Below are 18,051 nucleotides of genomic sequence, written 5' to 3' on the forward strand. Positions count from 1 at the left end.
CCAAAAGCAACGATACCAGCGATGTTTTACACTGGTAACCAGGGTAAACATCGGGTTACTAAGCGCAGGGCCGCGCTTAGTAACCCGATGTTTACCCTGGTTACCAGTGTAAAATGTAAAAAAACAAACAGTACATACTCACCTTCGCGTCCCCCTGCGTCCGCTTCCCACACTGACTGAGCGCCGTAAAGTGAAAGTGAAAGTACAGCACAGCGGTGACGTCACCGCTCTGCTGTTAGGGCCGGCGTGAATGTAAGTATGTACTGTTTGGTTTTTTTTACATTTTACGCTGGTAGCCAGGGTAAACATCCGGTTACTAAGCGCGGCCCTGCGCTTAGTAACCCGATGTTTACCCTGGTTACCCGGGGACCTCGGCATCGTTGGTCGCTGGAGAGCTGTCTGTGTGACAGCTCTCCAGCGATCAAACAGCTACGCTGCAGCGATCAGCATCGTTGTCTGTATCGCTGCAGCGTCGCTTAGTGTGACTGTACCTTTAGACTCTCACTGGGAACCACTGAGAGAGAGAGAGCCAGGAACACATGTGTGTCTCTTCAGAAAGCCCGGGAAAATATGTCTGCAAAACTCTTTCTCCTCAGAGAGCTGAGGGGGCAGTTCTAACCGGAACACACTGCTTACTTAAAGGAGAAAATACTCATGTATATATAAACAGGATAAATGGCTAACTAATGATCTCTAAGGGCTGTAACTGGTGCTACACTATGAATTTATTTTGCTGATCATGAATTGGCAGAACAGGACTACTTAACCAAATTCAAGAAAATCTAAGTGTCACCTCTGCAAGCTCCTGTATTGAGAAGTGCTTATGGAACTTACAATGGATATGACTGCCTAATACAGAGCTCCACAGTCTATGTGTGCTAATATACTTACTACATAGGAGGGTGCATATACAGTGTTGAGAAACAGTACACTTCATCGATCAATTTTTCTAGTGGAGAAACCTTCCCCTATAAAATAGTTGATGGTATGGAAGTTCATCAACCATATTATCATGTTGGATTTGTCACAAATCTGCCACTTACTGTGTCCTAGGGATGCATGGAGTGGAAGCTCATATGCTGAATAGATGGCAGGGTTGTAGTTGGCTGTCCATATTGTGAATGAGAAAGTCCAACCCCCCTAGTCAGGGGCTGTAGCATGTTGGGCAGTTCCTATGCAAATTTCGGATTTACCAGCAGACCTATCATAAACTTCGGGCCCATCAAACTGCAATCAGCGCAAAATGGCCTTAGTCCATTTATCCTGCTCTCCACACTTCTCCCCAGCTCCATGTTGATTAACAGATGAAATATTTTTGTTAACAGGAACTGTGAGTGCCACCTTCTTTTTCTCCTTTTTCTCCTTTTCATAAACTACAATCATATGTGAGACCTGTGGGGATTCCTCCTGGTGTCACCCTTTCACAGAGATTGTATGGCTCTACAGCTGGCTGGAGATGGTCAAACCTTTGTCAGTTGTAGGTTTGCTCTGTGAGTGCTTGAATTGTGCATTAGTGTTCTGATCTTCTGCTGCCTGACCCTGGATGATATGACTCTTGCCTCACAGTTTGTCTTTGAGAAGTGGTGATTGGCAGTGTCACATTATTCATTTGGAAAACATAAAGCAGTAAATATTAAAATGTTGATTAAAAGTTTGGGTATGCAACAAAGTAAGAAAAAAACACTTTGTGAAACAAGGATAAAACCTGCAAGAAAATGTTTACCTAAGTCTTCATTCAGGTGCCTTCAGGTTTAACTACCCAAACTATACCTCAAAATGCCACCAATGACTGAATGCCATTTCCAAAGTGTGTCATCTGGCCAAACCATCATAAACAGAACAGAACCACTTTGTGTGCATCTGCCATACAATTTTTGTGAATTATTGAAATACATATACACACTAGCCAAATCAGTTCTCATACTTTGCACTGACGAGGGCCAATAGCCCGAAATACCATGTCTGCAAATTGAGATTCTGATTTGGCTTTTATCCTAAGTCATATTGCAAGACTCGTCAAAGGGTTGATTGTGACTTGTAGGATCGCTACTCTTCCCAACAGGTGGTGCTTTACATTTCAATTCCTTTTTCTGTCTGAAGAGGCAATTTGCATAGACACACTAGAAATCTAGGACCAGTAAAACAGCAAACAGAACATTTTAACTTGTGGTTGCTTGGAATAAAAAGCATGTAGCCATTTTTTGTTAACATTAATTTGTTGACCAGAAGAGATCCCAGTTAGAAAAAGTACTGTTAGGTAACAATATTATGCAAAAAATAGGTAAATTCTGATGTTTTTTTACAGTCCTTCCAGTGGACTAAAAGTGAAATCTATCAACCTACATTTTTAGTCAATTCAGTGTGTGTTATTCAGTACTGATCTTATGCAAATTAATGCTACCTCATAAAGTCATGCACATATTCATTGTACCTCTAGCCTTTTGGTTCACTTAAGTGACAGTGATTCATCACGCAAGTGAGAATAGCTGAGAATCAAAGTGACACTAGCACTCAATTACACGTGAAAACTTCTATTTTACATTTTGAACTAATACTTCACCATTGATCATGGTATTGTGAAAGTGAAGTAACTCCATTTGCCTGTTGTCTTGACATTGTAACTGCTGAAGCTGACAAGATTATATGGACAGCTCAGGGTATAATAATGACTACCTAGTGTTAGGTGTCGAGTTCCCGACGCTGCACGGGTGGAATCTCGAACCACCTCCGCTGCGGTCTCTCATTCTCCTCCAGACGCAGTGGAGCCTGCTCAGCAGAGACATCGGTCCGAATGCCTGGCTCAGACAGATACTGTGCGTTTGGTTACTGCTGCCCTTCCAGGTTCAGCCATTATAACCAGTACTGCTCAGCAGCGAGCAGGCGCTCCTGGGACTAAGCCCTGCTTTTCTCCTTCTGAGAATGCCCAGGGGAAGACCTCTCATTGGAGGTCGGGAGTCTCACGCACAGGCCCTGTAGCAGCTCCTACAGGTCCACTAGGAAGGTACTGGAGAGCTATAGCTATAAAAGGTTCGCATGGCCGCACGGCCATGCGCTAGTATAAACCTGTTATCGTGTGTGTGGTTGTATGCCTGTTCTGGTGATTGCTCCTTAATCATTTACATTCCTAGTGATGTTGAATGCTCGCAAATGTTGAAGTTAACTAGCGCCTGACAGGGCTAATCTATACACAAGACCACGATCTGTACTGCGTCTAACCAGCAGTGTCCGCCAGTGCGGCGCTGTATGCACTCTGTGTGGCTATCTTCAATTACTCCTGACAATCGGTCAGTGTAGGGTGTCATGCAGCTGCAGTGCAGTGCAGCGCAACCTCCACCAGGGGGAGCTGGGTAGGGAAGTGATACTGCTAACACAAAGCAGCTGAACAGAGGCCACCTAGTGGTGAGAGAGAGGTCAGGAAAGCCAAGTCAGAGCAAAAGACAGCATTACAGTACAAAAGGATTTAGACAGAATGGATAGTCAGGACATAGCAAGGGATCAGTAAACCAGGATGGGCAAAATACGGTACAATAGGGACAAATTGAAACAGAGTCACAAAGCCAAGCCAGGAGGTCAGAACCAGGGAGTCAAGCAGATCTACAGACAAACAATGAGACACTGGGAAAGGGCAGACAGTGGGAGATAACAGACACAGGACAAGTCAGGGTTCACAGCAGGACAAATCAAGGGCTTCCACAGTCAGGTTCACATGCCGAAGACAGAGCTATAGCTGACACCACCCTCAGGATACCTGGGAGCTAAATAGCAAACCCGAGCCTAGAATGAGGCAGAACAAAGTTAACCATTGACATGATCCACCCAGAGAAAGAGCAGACAGGACTAAACTCCGGAATGGATCATGACATAGGGTGGGAACTCCCGCTTGATCTCTGCATCTGACTCAGAGCATCCTCAGACGCAGGCTCAAAATCCACCAAGGGTCAGAGCGGGATCAATTACCAGCATAGTGGGGGTGGATTGCAGGGATCCCACTAGTATTTATTTGCTGCACCCTGTGACTGCTAACAGGGCACAGCATTTCCTTGATTCCCTGCAACTCTGTGAAGCAACAGAGTTCGCTCCTGTACAGACCGGTTGACGGAACCCATGTCTATTCTGGCGTAGTACCGCCATATAGTGCCACCATTACCTAGCAGCAGGTTCCACTCCTGCACGGTGGACCCTGGGCTGCGAACACACCTTTACTATCGTTATATTTACTCAGTTAGTTCCGCCAGCCCTAACACCTAGTGGCGTATATAAATATTACAGTTTGCACCATTCAGCTCTTAAACTCTATTTTTTTCCTTGTATGTTGAACTTTAATGTTGTGTCTGATCATAAATCAAGAGAGGAGCTCAGATTAAGAGATCTGACAGTAAAAAAAAAATCATATACAGCAATACCATTATTGTAGGCTGACTGATGAATTATCAGGTACTCATCCTACAGCCAATACAGTGCACCACAGAGGTTATAGAAAGCTAACTGTGTAAATGTTTTAATAAATCCAAATTGCAAAAATGATATTTATCACAAATTACAAAAAATGTACAACAATAATTATCAGTACATATAGTGGATGAGTTGGAGATTCCAGCTTCTACGCAAAAATTTTCAAACTTCATTTTATTGCGACTGCTCTTTAAAATATAATACAATTTCATATATTAATCCAGAAGGGCATGCCCTAAGTCCTTTATAGGTTCAAGGTGTTAAAGAAATGGTTAATCATTATTTTTAATTAACAGAAAAATATAAGTATTGCACCAGATGTCCGATGTTATCATTTGGTTCTCCATTAGGACGATATCCCGGACATCCCACATAGTCGTGGTCAGTATTTCTCGGAATTGTCAAGGACATCAGTTGTTTTTCTCTAGATTAACAATATGTGTCTGATTTTGTCTTTATCCACCCAAAAATCCTGAATATTCAACCAAAATCTCATAAAACGCAGACATGTGCAAAATACCCCCACATTCTTCTCATGTAATCTATCTTGTATCCCAGGATGTGTTTGACAACCCATTGTATAATGCATATTCTTGCCAATTTATTATGTAACTCTCTATTTCCTTTTGATCTTGGGCTATAAAAGATGGGACCGGGAAAATAAAGACCAGATTATCTTGGAAAGACAACGTGCCATCTGTCTCTCTGTTTTATTTCTCCCAATTCTAGGTGCCTATGAATAGCTATACCTGAGGTTGGTTCGAGTGAGAGAAAATCTCGTCTTCAACAAAGGCATGTAGGCCATGTGTTTCTGGATTATAATATGGAATTTTAGTATATTTTAAAGAGCAGTCTTTACAAAATGAAGTTTAGAAGTCTTTTTTCTTTTTGTGGTTGCTACAATCCTCAACTCTTTTACTAAATGTTATTACTTGGGAACCAGCCCACAGCTCTTTCCGTGCACTATAGCTGTGAAGCTAATTATCATATCATGGAACCGGTGACCTGATGTATATTTTCTTGTTCATACTTTTCTAACATTTAATAGTGCCATACCTACAACAGTTCGTATGTAGAATTGCTATTCAGCCGCATCCAGTTCTATGAAACAAGACTGCAATGTTATACATAAACCATATACAGATGTCTCTGATTCTAAAATAAAACAGCAAATCAAGAAGAACCATTTTATGAGGACAAAGATAAGTGGGCACAGCACAATAAATATTAATGTAATGTAGTGACAAAGTGTTTGAAAATGCAATATGTTGCAATACAGAGAAGGGCAAAAAATGGCGCATAAATATGGTTGAGTGATATCTTCAATGCAACACCAAAGTGTATAGTGCATATTTTGTTGGTTTGGCATAATCTTGTATAGTTGTGTTGAAACTTCCTCCTTGCTTATTATTTACTATGCTTTTTATTTGAGTGATTCTGCATTTTTACTATATTTCTATTTTGTATTAGAATAGGGTTATGCAGTTAATATCTTTCCCTTTTTCCAGTACATTATATGGTAAAATTAATTAAAAAAAATAAAAAAAACCTCATCCCACAAAAAGCCCTCACATGACTAAGTTGAAAGAAAAAAATATGTATGACTCTTGAAAGATAATAAATATAAGTAAACTGACTGAACAGCAATCTAGTCTGAACTGGTGCATAACCAAAAAAGTCTTACATAGCAAATAGATCAATGGCTGCACTCAACTGCACCAAAGCAAGGAAATGTGCGACACACGAAATGTGAACAGCCCAATTGCTTGTGAAATCTATGAAAAAACAACATGAGATGCTTAGTACAAGATTTGGCCAAAAAATGTGAGCCCATCCACCAAACATCAAGGTAATCTCAAATCGGATGGGTACCTGACCTGACTGCCTAGTGTGAACACTTACCTATGGCTAATAACATGGTAAAGCCTGCATTTATAGGAAGGTCAGAACCAACTGTGTTTGGATGTAATTAAAATCACAGCATGGTGAAGGGCGGGGCATTCAAGTCAGAAAAAATAGTACATAGTAAATATAAGTAAACTGACCGAACAGCAATCTAGTCTGAACTGGTGCTTAACCAAAAAAGTCTTACATAGCAAATAGATCAATGGCTGCACTCAACTGCACCAAAGCAAGGAAATGTGCGACAAACGAAATGCGAACAGCCCAATGGATTGTGAAATCTATGAAAAAACACATGAGATGCTTAGCACAAGATTTGGCCAAAAAATGTGAGCCCATCCACCAAACATCAAGGTAATCTCAAATCGGATGGGTACCTGACCTGACTGCCTAGTGTGAACACTTACCTATGGCTAATAACATGGTAAAGCCTGCATTTATAGGAAGGTCAGAACCAACTGTGTTTGGATGTAATTAAAATCACAGCATGGTGAAGGGCGGGGCGTTCAAGTCAGAAAAAATAGTACATAGTAAATATAAGTAAACTGACCGAACAGCAATCTAGTCTGAACTGGTGCTTAACCAAAAAAGTCTTACATAGCAAATAGATCAATGGCTGCACTCAACTGCACCAAAGCAAGGAAATGTGCGACAAACGAAATGCGAACAGCCCAATGGATTGTGAAATCTATGAAAAAACACATGAGATGCTTAGCACAACATTTGGCCAGAAAATGTGAGCCCATCCACCAAACGTCAAGGTAATCTCAAATCGGATGGGTACCTGACCTGACTGCCTAGTGTGAACACTTACCTATGGCTAATAACATAGTTACATAGTTACATAGTTATTAAGGTTGAAGGAAGACTGTAAGTCCATCTAGTTCAACCCATAGCCTAACCTAACATGCCCTAACATGTTGATCCAGGGGAAGGCAAAAAAACCCCATGTGGCAAAGAGTAACTCCACCATGGGGAAAAAAATTCCTTCCCGACTCCACATACGGCAATCAGACTAGTTCCCTGGATCAACGCCTTATCAAGGAATCTAGTGTATATACCCTGTAACATTATACTTTTCCAGAAAGGTATCCAGTCCCTTCTTAAATTTAATTAATGAATCACTCATTACAACATCATACGGCAGAGAGTTCCATAGTCTCACTGCTCTTACAGTAAAGAATCCGCGTCTGTTATTATGCTTAAACCTTCTTTCCTCCAGACGTAGAGGATGCCCCCTTGTCCCTGTCTCAGGTCTATGATTAAAAAGATCACCAGAAAGGTCTTTGTACTGTCCCCTCATATATTTATACATTAAAATAAGATCACCCCTTAGTCTTCGTTTTTCCAAACTAAATAGCCCCAAGTGTAATAACCTATCTTGGTATTGCAGACCCCCCAGTCCTCTAATAACCTTGGTCGCTCTTCTCTGCACCCGGTAAAGCCTGCATTTATAGGAAGGTCAGAACCAACTGTGTTTGGATGTAATTAAAATCACAGCATGGTGAAGGGCGGGGCGTTCAAGTCAGAAAAAATAGTACATAGTAAATATAAGTAAACTGACTGAACAGCAATCTAGTCTGAACTGGTGCATAACCAAAAAAGTCTTACATAGCAAATAGATCAATGGCTGCACTCAACTGCACCAAAGCAAGGATATGTGCGACACACGAAATGCGAACAGCCCAATGGCTTGTGAAATCTATGAAAAAACACATGAGATGCTTAGCACAAGATTTGGCCAAAAAATGTGAGCCCACCCACCAAAGGTCAAGGTAATCCCAAATCGGATGGGTACCTGACCTGACTGCCTTGTGTGAACACTTACCTATGGCTAATAACATGGTAAAGCCTGCATTTATAGGAAGGTCAGAACCAACTGTGTTTGGATGTAATTAAAATCACAGCATGGTGAAGGGCGGTGGTTCAAGTCAGAAAAAATAGTACATAGTAGATATAAGTAAACTGACTGAACAGCAATCTAGTCTGAACTGGTGCATAACCAAAAAAGTCTTACATAGCAAATAGATCAATGGCTGCACTCAACTGCACCAAAGCAAGTAAATGTGCAACACATGAAATGCCTCTTGGAAGAAGCAGGAGATAAAATGAAAAATTGTGCTGTTCCTTAAGAGAATAATCTCTATATTTGTGTAACAATGCATTTCATGTTTAAATACAAGCTCAACTTTTATCATTATAAATGCCATGATTATTCATAAATCTACTAACCATGAGGAAATTTTGACCATTTACTTTTGCCAAAACCATTTATTCAAGACTCTTTTACAGACTTTCCACAATATTTTATTCAAAAGACAAGTATTCTAAATTTGGCTTCTTCCCCATATTCAGTGTGAACTGCTAAAATTAAGAAAATCAAGTTACTCATATTAGGATAAGTTCATTTAAAAGCTGTTTAAATGCTGTATTTAACATTTACAGAATTCTTATGTAATAACTTATCGAAGTATTTAATACTACAATATTTTATATGAAGATCCCAAACTATTTTTACACCATCAGTGCTGAAAAAGTATAGTAATAAAAACAAGACATATTTGCATAGTTTTAAGATTATACAGCAATTTAAAAATAAATAGGCTAAATGAAATCATATAGCTATTAACAGAAAAAGTACTTTGGCCATTAGAGCTTACAATAAAAAGAGATAAGATGAGATTCACAATAGATAAAAATGCTAGTTTTAGAATAACCACTTCTACAAGTAAAATAAAAAAACAAACTTGCATAAACTTAATGTAATGATCAGATGGGATAACATCTGTAGATTTCTGAAAGAAGACAAATAGTCCAAGGAAGATTAATCCAATGGATGTGTGTAGCATCAGAGAGTTTATGAAACGTTGCAAGACTCTTCGATGGTACAACAAAGTTGATCCGTTCTTTACATGACAACAATTTGAAGACGATGAGTAGGACATCATACAAATTATATATTGAGCTCATAGAATCATAGAATCATAGAATGGTAGAGTTAGTATGGGCCTCCTGGGTCATCTGATCCAACCCCCTGCTCAAAGCAGGATTCACTAAATCATCCCAGACAGATGTCTGTGCAGCCTCTGTTTGAAAACTTCCATGGAAGGAGAACTCACCACCTCTCGTGGCAGCCTGTTCCACTCATTGATCACCCTAACTGTCAAAAAGTTTTTTCTAATATCTAATCTGTGTCTCCTCCTCAGTTTCATCCCATTACTTCTAGTCTTTCCTTGTGCAAATGAGAATAAAAATAATCCTTCTACAATGTGACAGCCCTGAGATATTTGTAGACAGCTATTAAGTCTCCTCTCAGTCTTCTTTTTTGCAAGCTAAACATTCCCAAATCCTGTAAACGTTCCTCATAGGACATGGTTTGCAGACTAGTCAATATTCTAGTCACTCTTCTCTGAACATGCTCCAGTTTGTTGATGTCTTTTTTTAAATGTGGTGCTCAAAACTGGTCACAGCATTCCAGATGAGGTCTGACCAAAGAGGAGTAGAGGGCAATAATGACTTTGCGTGATCTAGACTGTATGCTTCTTTTAATACATCCCAGAATTGCATTTGCCTTTTTTGCTGCTGCATCACACTGTCCTTGTTTACATCATTGGATTTTAGTAATTTTATCTGGTATATTCAGCTTAAAAATTTGGGTGAAGAAATTAATATAGTTAGAGTTCAGTGGGAAAGATATAGTGAAGGTAGGTTAGTATAAAGATACACGTGACAAAATGTAAGAATAACATTTCTAAGACCTCATTTGAATCATAATATATTTTCTTGAATAAAATAGGCAGTCATAGCAAGTATTCTGATGGATTTAAGCAAAGTTTACAACTTAGTAGTGTTGAGCATTCCGATGCTGCAAGTATCGGGTATCGGCCGATACTTGCTGTATCGGAATTCCGATACCGGGATTCCGATACTCTTGTGGTATCGGGTATCGGGTATCGGAACAACATTAATGTTAAAATGTGTAAAATAGAGAATTAAAATAAAAAATATCGCTATACTCACCTGTCCGACGCAGCCGGGACCTCAGCGCAGGAACCGGCAGCGTTGTTTGTTTAAAATTCCCGCTTTTACATGGTTACGCGAAGTCCCGGCTTGTGATTGGTCAGGGCGGCCATGTTGCCGGGCCGCGGACCAATCACAGCAAGCCGTGACGAAAATACGTCACGGCTTGCTGTGATTGGTCCGCGTCCCGGCAACATGGCCGCCATTAACCAATCACAAGCCGTGACGTCACGGGAGGCTGGAAACGCGCTCATTTTAAAATGGGCGCGTGTCCAGCCTCCCGTGACGTCACGGCTTGTGATTGGTTGCGTCGCGGTCAACCAATCACAAGCCGGGAGGCTGGACACGCGCCCATTTCAAAATGAGCGCGTCCAGCCTCCCGGCTTGTGATTGGTTGATCGCGGCGCAACCAATCACAAGCCGTGACGTCACGGGAGGCTGGACACGCGCCCATTTTAAAATGAGCGCGTGTCCAGCCTCCCGTGACGTCCCGGCTTGTGATTGGTCAGGGCGGCCATATTGCCGGGACGCGGACCAATCACAGCAAGCCGTGACGTAATTTCGTCACGGCTTGCTGTGATTGGTCCGCGTCCCGGCAACATGGCCGACCTGACCAATCACAAGCCGGGAATTCACGTAACCAAGTAATAGCGCGATTTTTAAACAAACAACGCTGCCGGTTCCCTCGCTGAAGTCCCGGCTGCGTCGGACAGGTGAGTATAGCGATATTTTTTATTTTAATTCTTTCTTTTACACATTTATATGGTTCCCAGGGCCTGAAGGAGAGTTTCCTCTCCTTCAGACCCTGGGAACCATCAGGAATACCGTCCGATACATGAGTCCCATTGACTTGTATTGGTATCGGGTATCGGTATCGGATTGGATCCGATATTTTGCCGGTATCGGCCGATACTTTCCGATACCGATACTTTCAAGTATCGGACGGTATCGCTCAACACTACAACTTAGTAAAGAGCTACAGTAGCCAAGCTGTGAAATGATTAGTGCCCAAATTAATATTAAACAGTGAAATTAGTGAGGAATAAAGCAAAATACCAGTGCACTCACTTAAATATATAATTTAATTTTTAATGATAACTTAGCATGTGGAAATAGAAAAGACTGCTGAAGTTTGTCTGTCCCACACCTTGGTAATAGAATATGTTCTATGATTTTAGCAGGTACAGGTGCCGACTCCTGTAGTTAAGAATGGGCTAATTCAGTTGAGAAAACAAAAGGCCACTTTGTATGTCAGATTAAGACAAATCTGCTTGTTTTGTTTGGACTGAAGACCATCTTATGTGTTTAGGGACTTCCTGCTTGTCCTTAGACATGATGTTAAGGTAGAAGGAGAAGGCATTTGTTCTTTATGGAAAACAGCTAGTGCAAGAGGAGTATGCATGAGATGAGGGAATTTGAAGAGAGACAGGTAATAAAGTGATCATTCAACATTTAATGCAAGAAATACTACAATGGCACACACAGATAATCCATAATGATCCAGAACATCTTCTTGATAATAATTGTTTTAACTTTATTCAAATCCTCTTAAACACATTGTTGGAGATCAGGACAGAATGGGATAGCTAGTCCCACATGAGAATAAAACTTTACGCGTTTCGACCCATGTGTGGGTCTTAATCTTTTATGATTCAATTACATTGTGACTTTTTTATGCAAATCCGACTGTATTAAAATCTTCCAGTTCATGATCGCAATATGATCATTCATACGGAAATTTACAAACAAAAAAGAAAATTTCAGCTACCTTAACACAAAACAAAAATACAAAAGTTATCAAAATTGTAAACTCACATTTAAAATGAACCTTTCATAAGGATTTTGCTAAGTAAACTCTAGCATTGTCAGGTTATTATTATTATTATTATTATTTATTGTTATAGCGCCATTTATTCCATGGCGCTTTACATGTGAGGCGGGGTATGCATAATAAAAACAGGTACAATAATCTTGAACAATACAAGTCACAACTTGTACAGGAGGAGAGAGGACCCTGCCCACGAGGGCTCACAATCTACAAGGGATGGGTGAGGATACAGTAGGTGAGGATAGAGCTGGTCGTGCAGCGGTTTGGTCAATTGGTGGTTACTGCAGGTGGTAGGCTTGCAGGAAGAGGTAGGTCTTCAGGTTCTTTTTGAAGGTTTTGATGGTAGGTGAGAGTCTAATATGTGGTGGTAGAGAGTTCCAGAGTAGGGGTGATGTGCGAGAGAAATCTTGTATGCGATTGTGGGAAGAGGAGATAAGAGGGGAGTAGAGAAGGAGATCTTGTGAGGATTGGAGGTTGCATGCAAGAAAGTACCGGGAGACAAGGTACCATTACACTGATTACAATGATACCTTGGTTGATGAAATCCGTTTTGTGGTTGTTTATTAATCTGTATTTGCAGTTTTCAGTTAATGAGATTCTCATTCTCCGGGGGGCCTGTGGGTGGGTCTTTTTTCATGCTCTGTTCTCATATTCCTCCTTACGGCTTATCACAGGTCACTGAACCTGCAGTGACCTTCCCCCTATTTTACATGCTGCATATAGTAGTTTTGGCTTTGAAAAAAAAAATTACCTCCAGGAAAATGGCGCCGGCAGTGGCACCTGTGCAGTAGCATCTATTGCTTGCCGGAAGAGGCTACTGAGCAATCACCTCCAGCGTAAATTTAATGCTGACAATTTTTATTTCCTCTAACAAAATGGTGCTGGCAGCAGTGCTTGCATAGCAGCATCTATTGGTAAGCAATAGATGCTACTGTGCATGTGCCACCGCATGTGCCATTTTGTTGAAGCAAAAAAAAAATGGCTCCAAGAAGATGGCGGCACAGGCACTGTAGCATCTATCGGTAAGTGTAATGGCGCCAACCTAACAACAGATGTAGTTTACTTAGCAAAATCCTGAAGACAGGTTCGCTTTAGACACCGCCTAAAAATACAGTAAGGATCTGTAGTTTGGACTCTGAAAAGTAGTGACTGCTGAAAATTAATCTTTCGCTTTAAAGTTTATGCAAAATTAGGAAGTGTCTTATTTTATTCTTTGTAGAGAAACCTTACCATATCTGTCCATAGGCTGTGTCTGTTATTGCATTCATGCATCATTCACACTGGGATGAGATGCAATACCACATAAAACCCAAGGATAGATATTGCTGTGCAAGGAGCAGCCTTATTTCTAATCCTGGATGCCTTTTAAGGGCATCTTAGAAATGTATGGTCCACATTTGGTACCTGCTCTTATCTTAGTGAAGCCAGAGTCACACTGCCATATAACTCAGCCGAGTTCTATTCGATAAAACATCACATAGCAGTTGGACCAGCGTTATTCTATGGGACAGCTCACATCTGTGATTGTTCTCTCATGCTGGATCAGCATGATAACATAATCGCAGCATGCTGCGATTGGCAGCAAGACTCTGCTCACTTTCACCCATATAAATCTATGGGTGCAAGAGAAACATCACACTGCACTTGGATATCACCCGAGTGCAATGCGATTATCGCCGATGCTGGCAGCAGAGGAGAAGGAGAAATTAATTTCTCCATCTCTTCCGCAGCTGTGCTCTGATCCTGTCATGACAAAGCTGGAGCCGAGAGTCATTAGCATATAGCATTCAATGCTCTCACATCGGATGTCATACGCTAGTGTGACTCCAGCCTAACAAGGGTTCCCAGTTCCCTGATACCCTTTCCATTGAATCTAACAGACGTTTGTGGCAAACATTTATTATCAGTTATCAGCAGCATATCCTGTGAACATGCCATAAATGCCTGAAATGATACCTCTTAAAACATTAGCAACAATTAGTGTTGAGCATTCCGATGCTGCAAGTATCGGGTATCGGCCGATACTTGCTGTATCGGAATTTCCGATACCGAGATTCGATATTTTTGTGATATCGGGTATCGGTATCGAAACAACATTAATGTAAAAATGTGTAAAAGAAAGAATTAAAATAAAAAATATCGCTATACTCACCTGTCCGACGCAGCCTGGACCTCAGCGAAGGAACCGGCAGCGTTGTTTGTTTAAAATTTGCGCTTTTACTTGGTTACGTGAATTCCCGGCTTGTGATTGGTCAGGGCGGCCATGTTGCCGGGACGCGGACCAATCACAGCAAGCCGTGACGAAATTACGTCACGGCTTGCTGTGATTGGTCCGCGTCCCGGCAACATGGCCGCCATTAACCAATCACAAGCCGTGACGTCACGGGAGGCTGGACTTGCGCGTTTTTTTAAAAAGCGCGCGTGTCCAGCCTCCAGTGACGTCCCGGCTTATGATTGGTCACGGCGCCATGTTGCCGGGACGCGGACCAATCACAGCAAGCCGTGACGAAATTACGTCACGGCTTGCTGTGATTGGTCCGCGTCCCGGCAACATGGCCGCCATTAACCAATCACAAGCCGTGACGTCACGGGAGGCTGGACTTGCGCGTTTTTTTAAAAAGCGCGCGTGTCCAGCCTCCAGTGACGTCCCGGCTTATGATTGGTCACGGCGCCATGTTGCCGGGACGCGGACCAATCACAGCAAGCCGTGACGAAATTACGTCACGGCTTGCTGTGATTGGTCCGCGTCCCGGCAACATGGACGCCATTAACCAATCACAAGCCGTGACGTCACAGGAGGCTGGACACGCGCGTTTTTTAAAAAGTGCGCAAGTCCAGCCTCCCGTGACATCACGGCTTGTGATTGGTTAATGGCGGCCATGTTGCCGGGACGCGGACCAATCACAGCAAGCCGTGACGTAATTTCGTCACGGCTTGCTGTGATTGGTCCGCGTCCCGGCAACATGGCCGCCCTGACCAATCACAAGCCGGGAATTCACGTAACCAAGTAAAAGCGCGAATTTTAAACAAACAACGCTGCCGGTTCCCTCGCTGAGGTCCCGGCTGCGTCGGACAGGTGAGTATAGCGATATTTTTTATTTTAATTCTTTCTTTTACACATTTATATGGTTCCCAGGGCCTGAAGGAGAGTTTCCTCTCCTTCAGACCCTGGGAACCATCAGGAATACCGTCCGATACTTGAGTCCCATTGACTTGTATTGGTATCGGGTATCGGTATCGGATTGGATCCGATACTTTGCCGGTATCGGCCGATACTTTCCGATACCGATACTTTCAAGTATCGGACGGTATCGCTCAACACTAGCAACAATAAAGCAACAATAACATTAATGTGCATTTCATATCTACAATATAATTGTCTAAGAGTCACTTCCGTCTTTCTGTCCTTCTGTCTGTCTGTCTGTCTGTCATGGATATTCATTGGTCGCGGCCTCTGTCTGTCATGGAAATCCAATCCAAGTCGCTGATTGGTCGCAGGAAAACAGCCACCAAGACCAATCAGCGACTGGCACAGCGGAAAAATGGCCGCTCCTTCCTCTCCGCAGTCAGAGCCCGCTCCATACTCCCCTCCAGTTAGCGCTCACACAGGGTTAATGGCTGCATTACACCGTGTTATGCCGCTGTGTAACGCACTCCCTTAACGCTGCTATTAACCCTGTGTGACCAACTTTTTACTATTGAGGCTGCCTATGCAGCATCAATAGTAAAAAGATCTCATGTTAAAAATAATAAAAAAATAAAAAATCATTATATACTCACCGTCCGTCGGCCCCCGCATCCAGGACCGGCCTTTACTGCTCCTCGCGACGCTCCGGTGACCGGTCCATGCACTGCTGTCTTGCGAGATGATGATGTGGCGGTCTCGCGAGACCACTACGTCATCTCGTGAGACAGCAATACACAGCGCGACCAATCAGCGACATTGCCGCGGGATTTAAATCCTGCTTCGCAGATTGGTCGCGCCCAATCAGCGACATTGGCACAGGATTTAAATCTCGCTTCCCTGATTGGTTGCACCCAGCTGGCGCGACCAATCATTGACATTGCCGTGGGATTTAAATCCCACTTCGCTGATTGGTCACGTCCAGCTGACATTGGCACGGGATTTAAATCCTGCTTCGATGATTGGTAGCGCCCAGCCGGCGTGACCAATCAGCGGCAGTGTTATATAATGCGTTGGCTGTGTTATATAGTACATGGGCTGTGTTATACAGCACGTGGGCTGTCTTATATAGTACGTGTTCTGTGTTATATACTGCGTGAGCTGTGCTTTATACTACATGGGCTGTGTTATATACTGCGTGGGCTGTGTTATATACTATGTCGCCTGTGTTATATACTGCGTGGCTGCTATATACTGCGTGGGCTGCATTATGTACTCCATGGGCTGTGTGATATACTGTGTGGGCTGTGTTATATACTACGTGGCCTGTGTTATATACTGCGTGGCTGCTATATACTGCGTGGGCAGTGTTATATAGTATGTGGGCTGTGTTATATACTCCGTGGGCTGTATTATATACTGCGTGGCCTGTGTTATATACTGCATGGCCTGTGTTATATACTGCATGGGCTGTATTATATACTGTGTGGCCTGTTTTATATACTGCATGGCCTGTGTTATATACTGCGTGGGCTGTGTTATATAGTACGTGGGCTGTGTTATATACTCCGTGGGCTGTGTGATATACTGCGTGGCCTGTGTTATATACTATGTGACCTGTGTTATATACTGCGTGGCTGCTATATACCATGTGGGCTGTGTTATATACTGTTTGGGCTGTTTTATATACTGCGTGGCCACTGTTATATACTGCATGGCCAGTATTAACGCATTGGGTATTCTACAATATGTATGTATGTATATAGCAGCCACATAGTATATAGCACAGGTCACATAATATTTGCTATATACTACGTGGCCTGTGCTATATACTATGTGGCTGCTATATACATACATACATATTCTAGAATACCCGATTCGTTAGAATCGGGAAACCATCTAGTCGATCAATAAATATTTATTTAATTGTGATTCCTGCATTTGTAAATGTGAACTAAATTTTCCGCTTCTTCAAACAAATAGAGTGAAATAATATGATTCTTGTTGCATAAAGCACATTCACAGAATGCGAAAACCTAGAAATTATATCTCCATTCCAAATATTCCCTAACACACACACACTGCTTATGCGGTAGTAGCGTAAGTGGTTTTCTCTGTCTGAGAAAAAAGCTATATCAATAAAGAAATAAATGAAGTCTGTAATTGAATCCATTGTTACAAATCAAATGACGGCTTATTACATTGTTTTCAATATGTTATATAGATTTAAATATGAAAAGCTTCTCAAACATTGATGCTTTATAGTTTTCATCTTCCTCATTGCTTTTTTGATTAGTTAGCTAGTGCTAGTGGTATTATTTGTTACTGTGCTCCACCTAGTGTATTTCTGTACAACATCGTATTTTCAATTAGGCTGTATTAATGTAAAACCAATGTAGGTATTTATATGATTCTATTTTCTTCTCTAGGTGTGATAGCTGCAGAGGATGAATCTGTGCCATTAATTCTGATGTTTCCTATGCTTCCTAGAAAGAAACCAGGCTGCGTTAAAGCATCCAATTTTTATTGTGAGTTTTATGTTCATCTTCGGCTATGCCAGTCGAAACTTAATGTACAGTGCATGTTACAAATCTAGTACTTTTGTGTTATGTCTAGCTTCAAATTAGTGTCCCTGTTGTGTGGACAAACTAGCTTTTTGCCATTGTTCATGCATTAAATGTGTAGTAAATGTAGTTTTATTGATTGAATATATCACAAGGTCGTT

General features: G+C 41.8%; 1 protein-coding gene across 5 annotated transcripts in view; it reads left to right on the plus strand.

Annotated features, from left to right (window-relative positions):
• The window catches only part of LOC143773852 (teneurin-2-like), a 2,235,081-nt gene that overhangs the window by 103,236 nt on the left and 2,113,794 nt on the right, over window positions 1–18,051 (plus strand). For all 5 annotated transcript variants that reach the window (XR_013215401.1, XR_013215403.1, XR_013215402.1 and 2 more), the window contains exon 2: window positions 17,756–17,854. The gene's annotated coding sequence lies outside the window, so the exon portion shown is untranslated. The remainder of the gene's footprint in view (window positions 1–17,755; window positions 17,855–18,051) is intronic.

Source organism: Ranitomeya variabilis, chromosome 5 (genome assembly GCF_051348905.1).
Source record: "Ranitomeya variabilis isolate aRanVar5 chromosome 5, aRanVar5.hap1, whole genome shotgun sequence".
NCBI classification, from domain to species: domain Eukaryota; kingdom Metazoa; phylum Chordata; class Amphibia; order Anura; family Dendrobatidae; genus Ranitomeya; species Ranitomeya variabilis.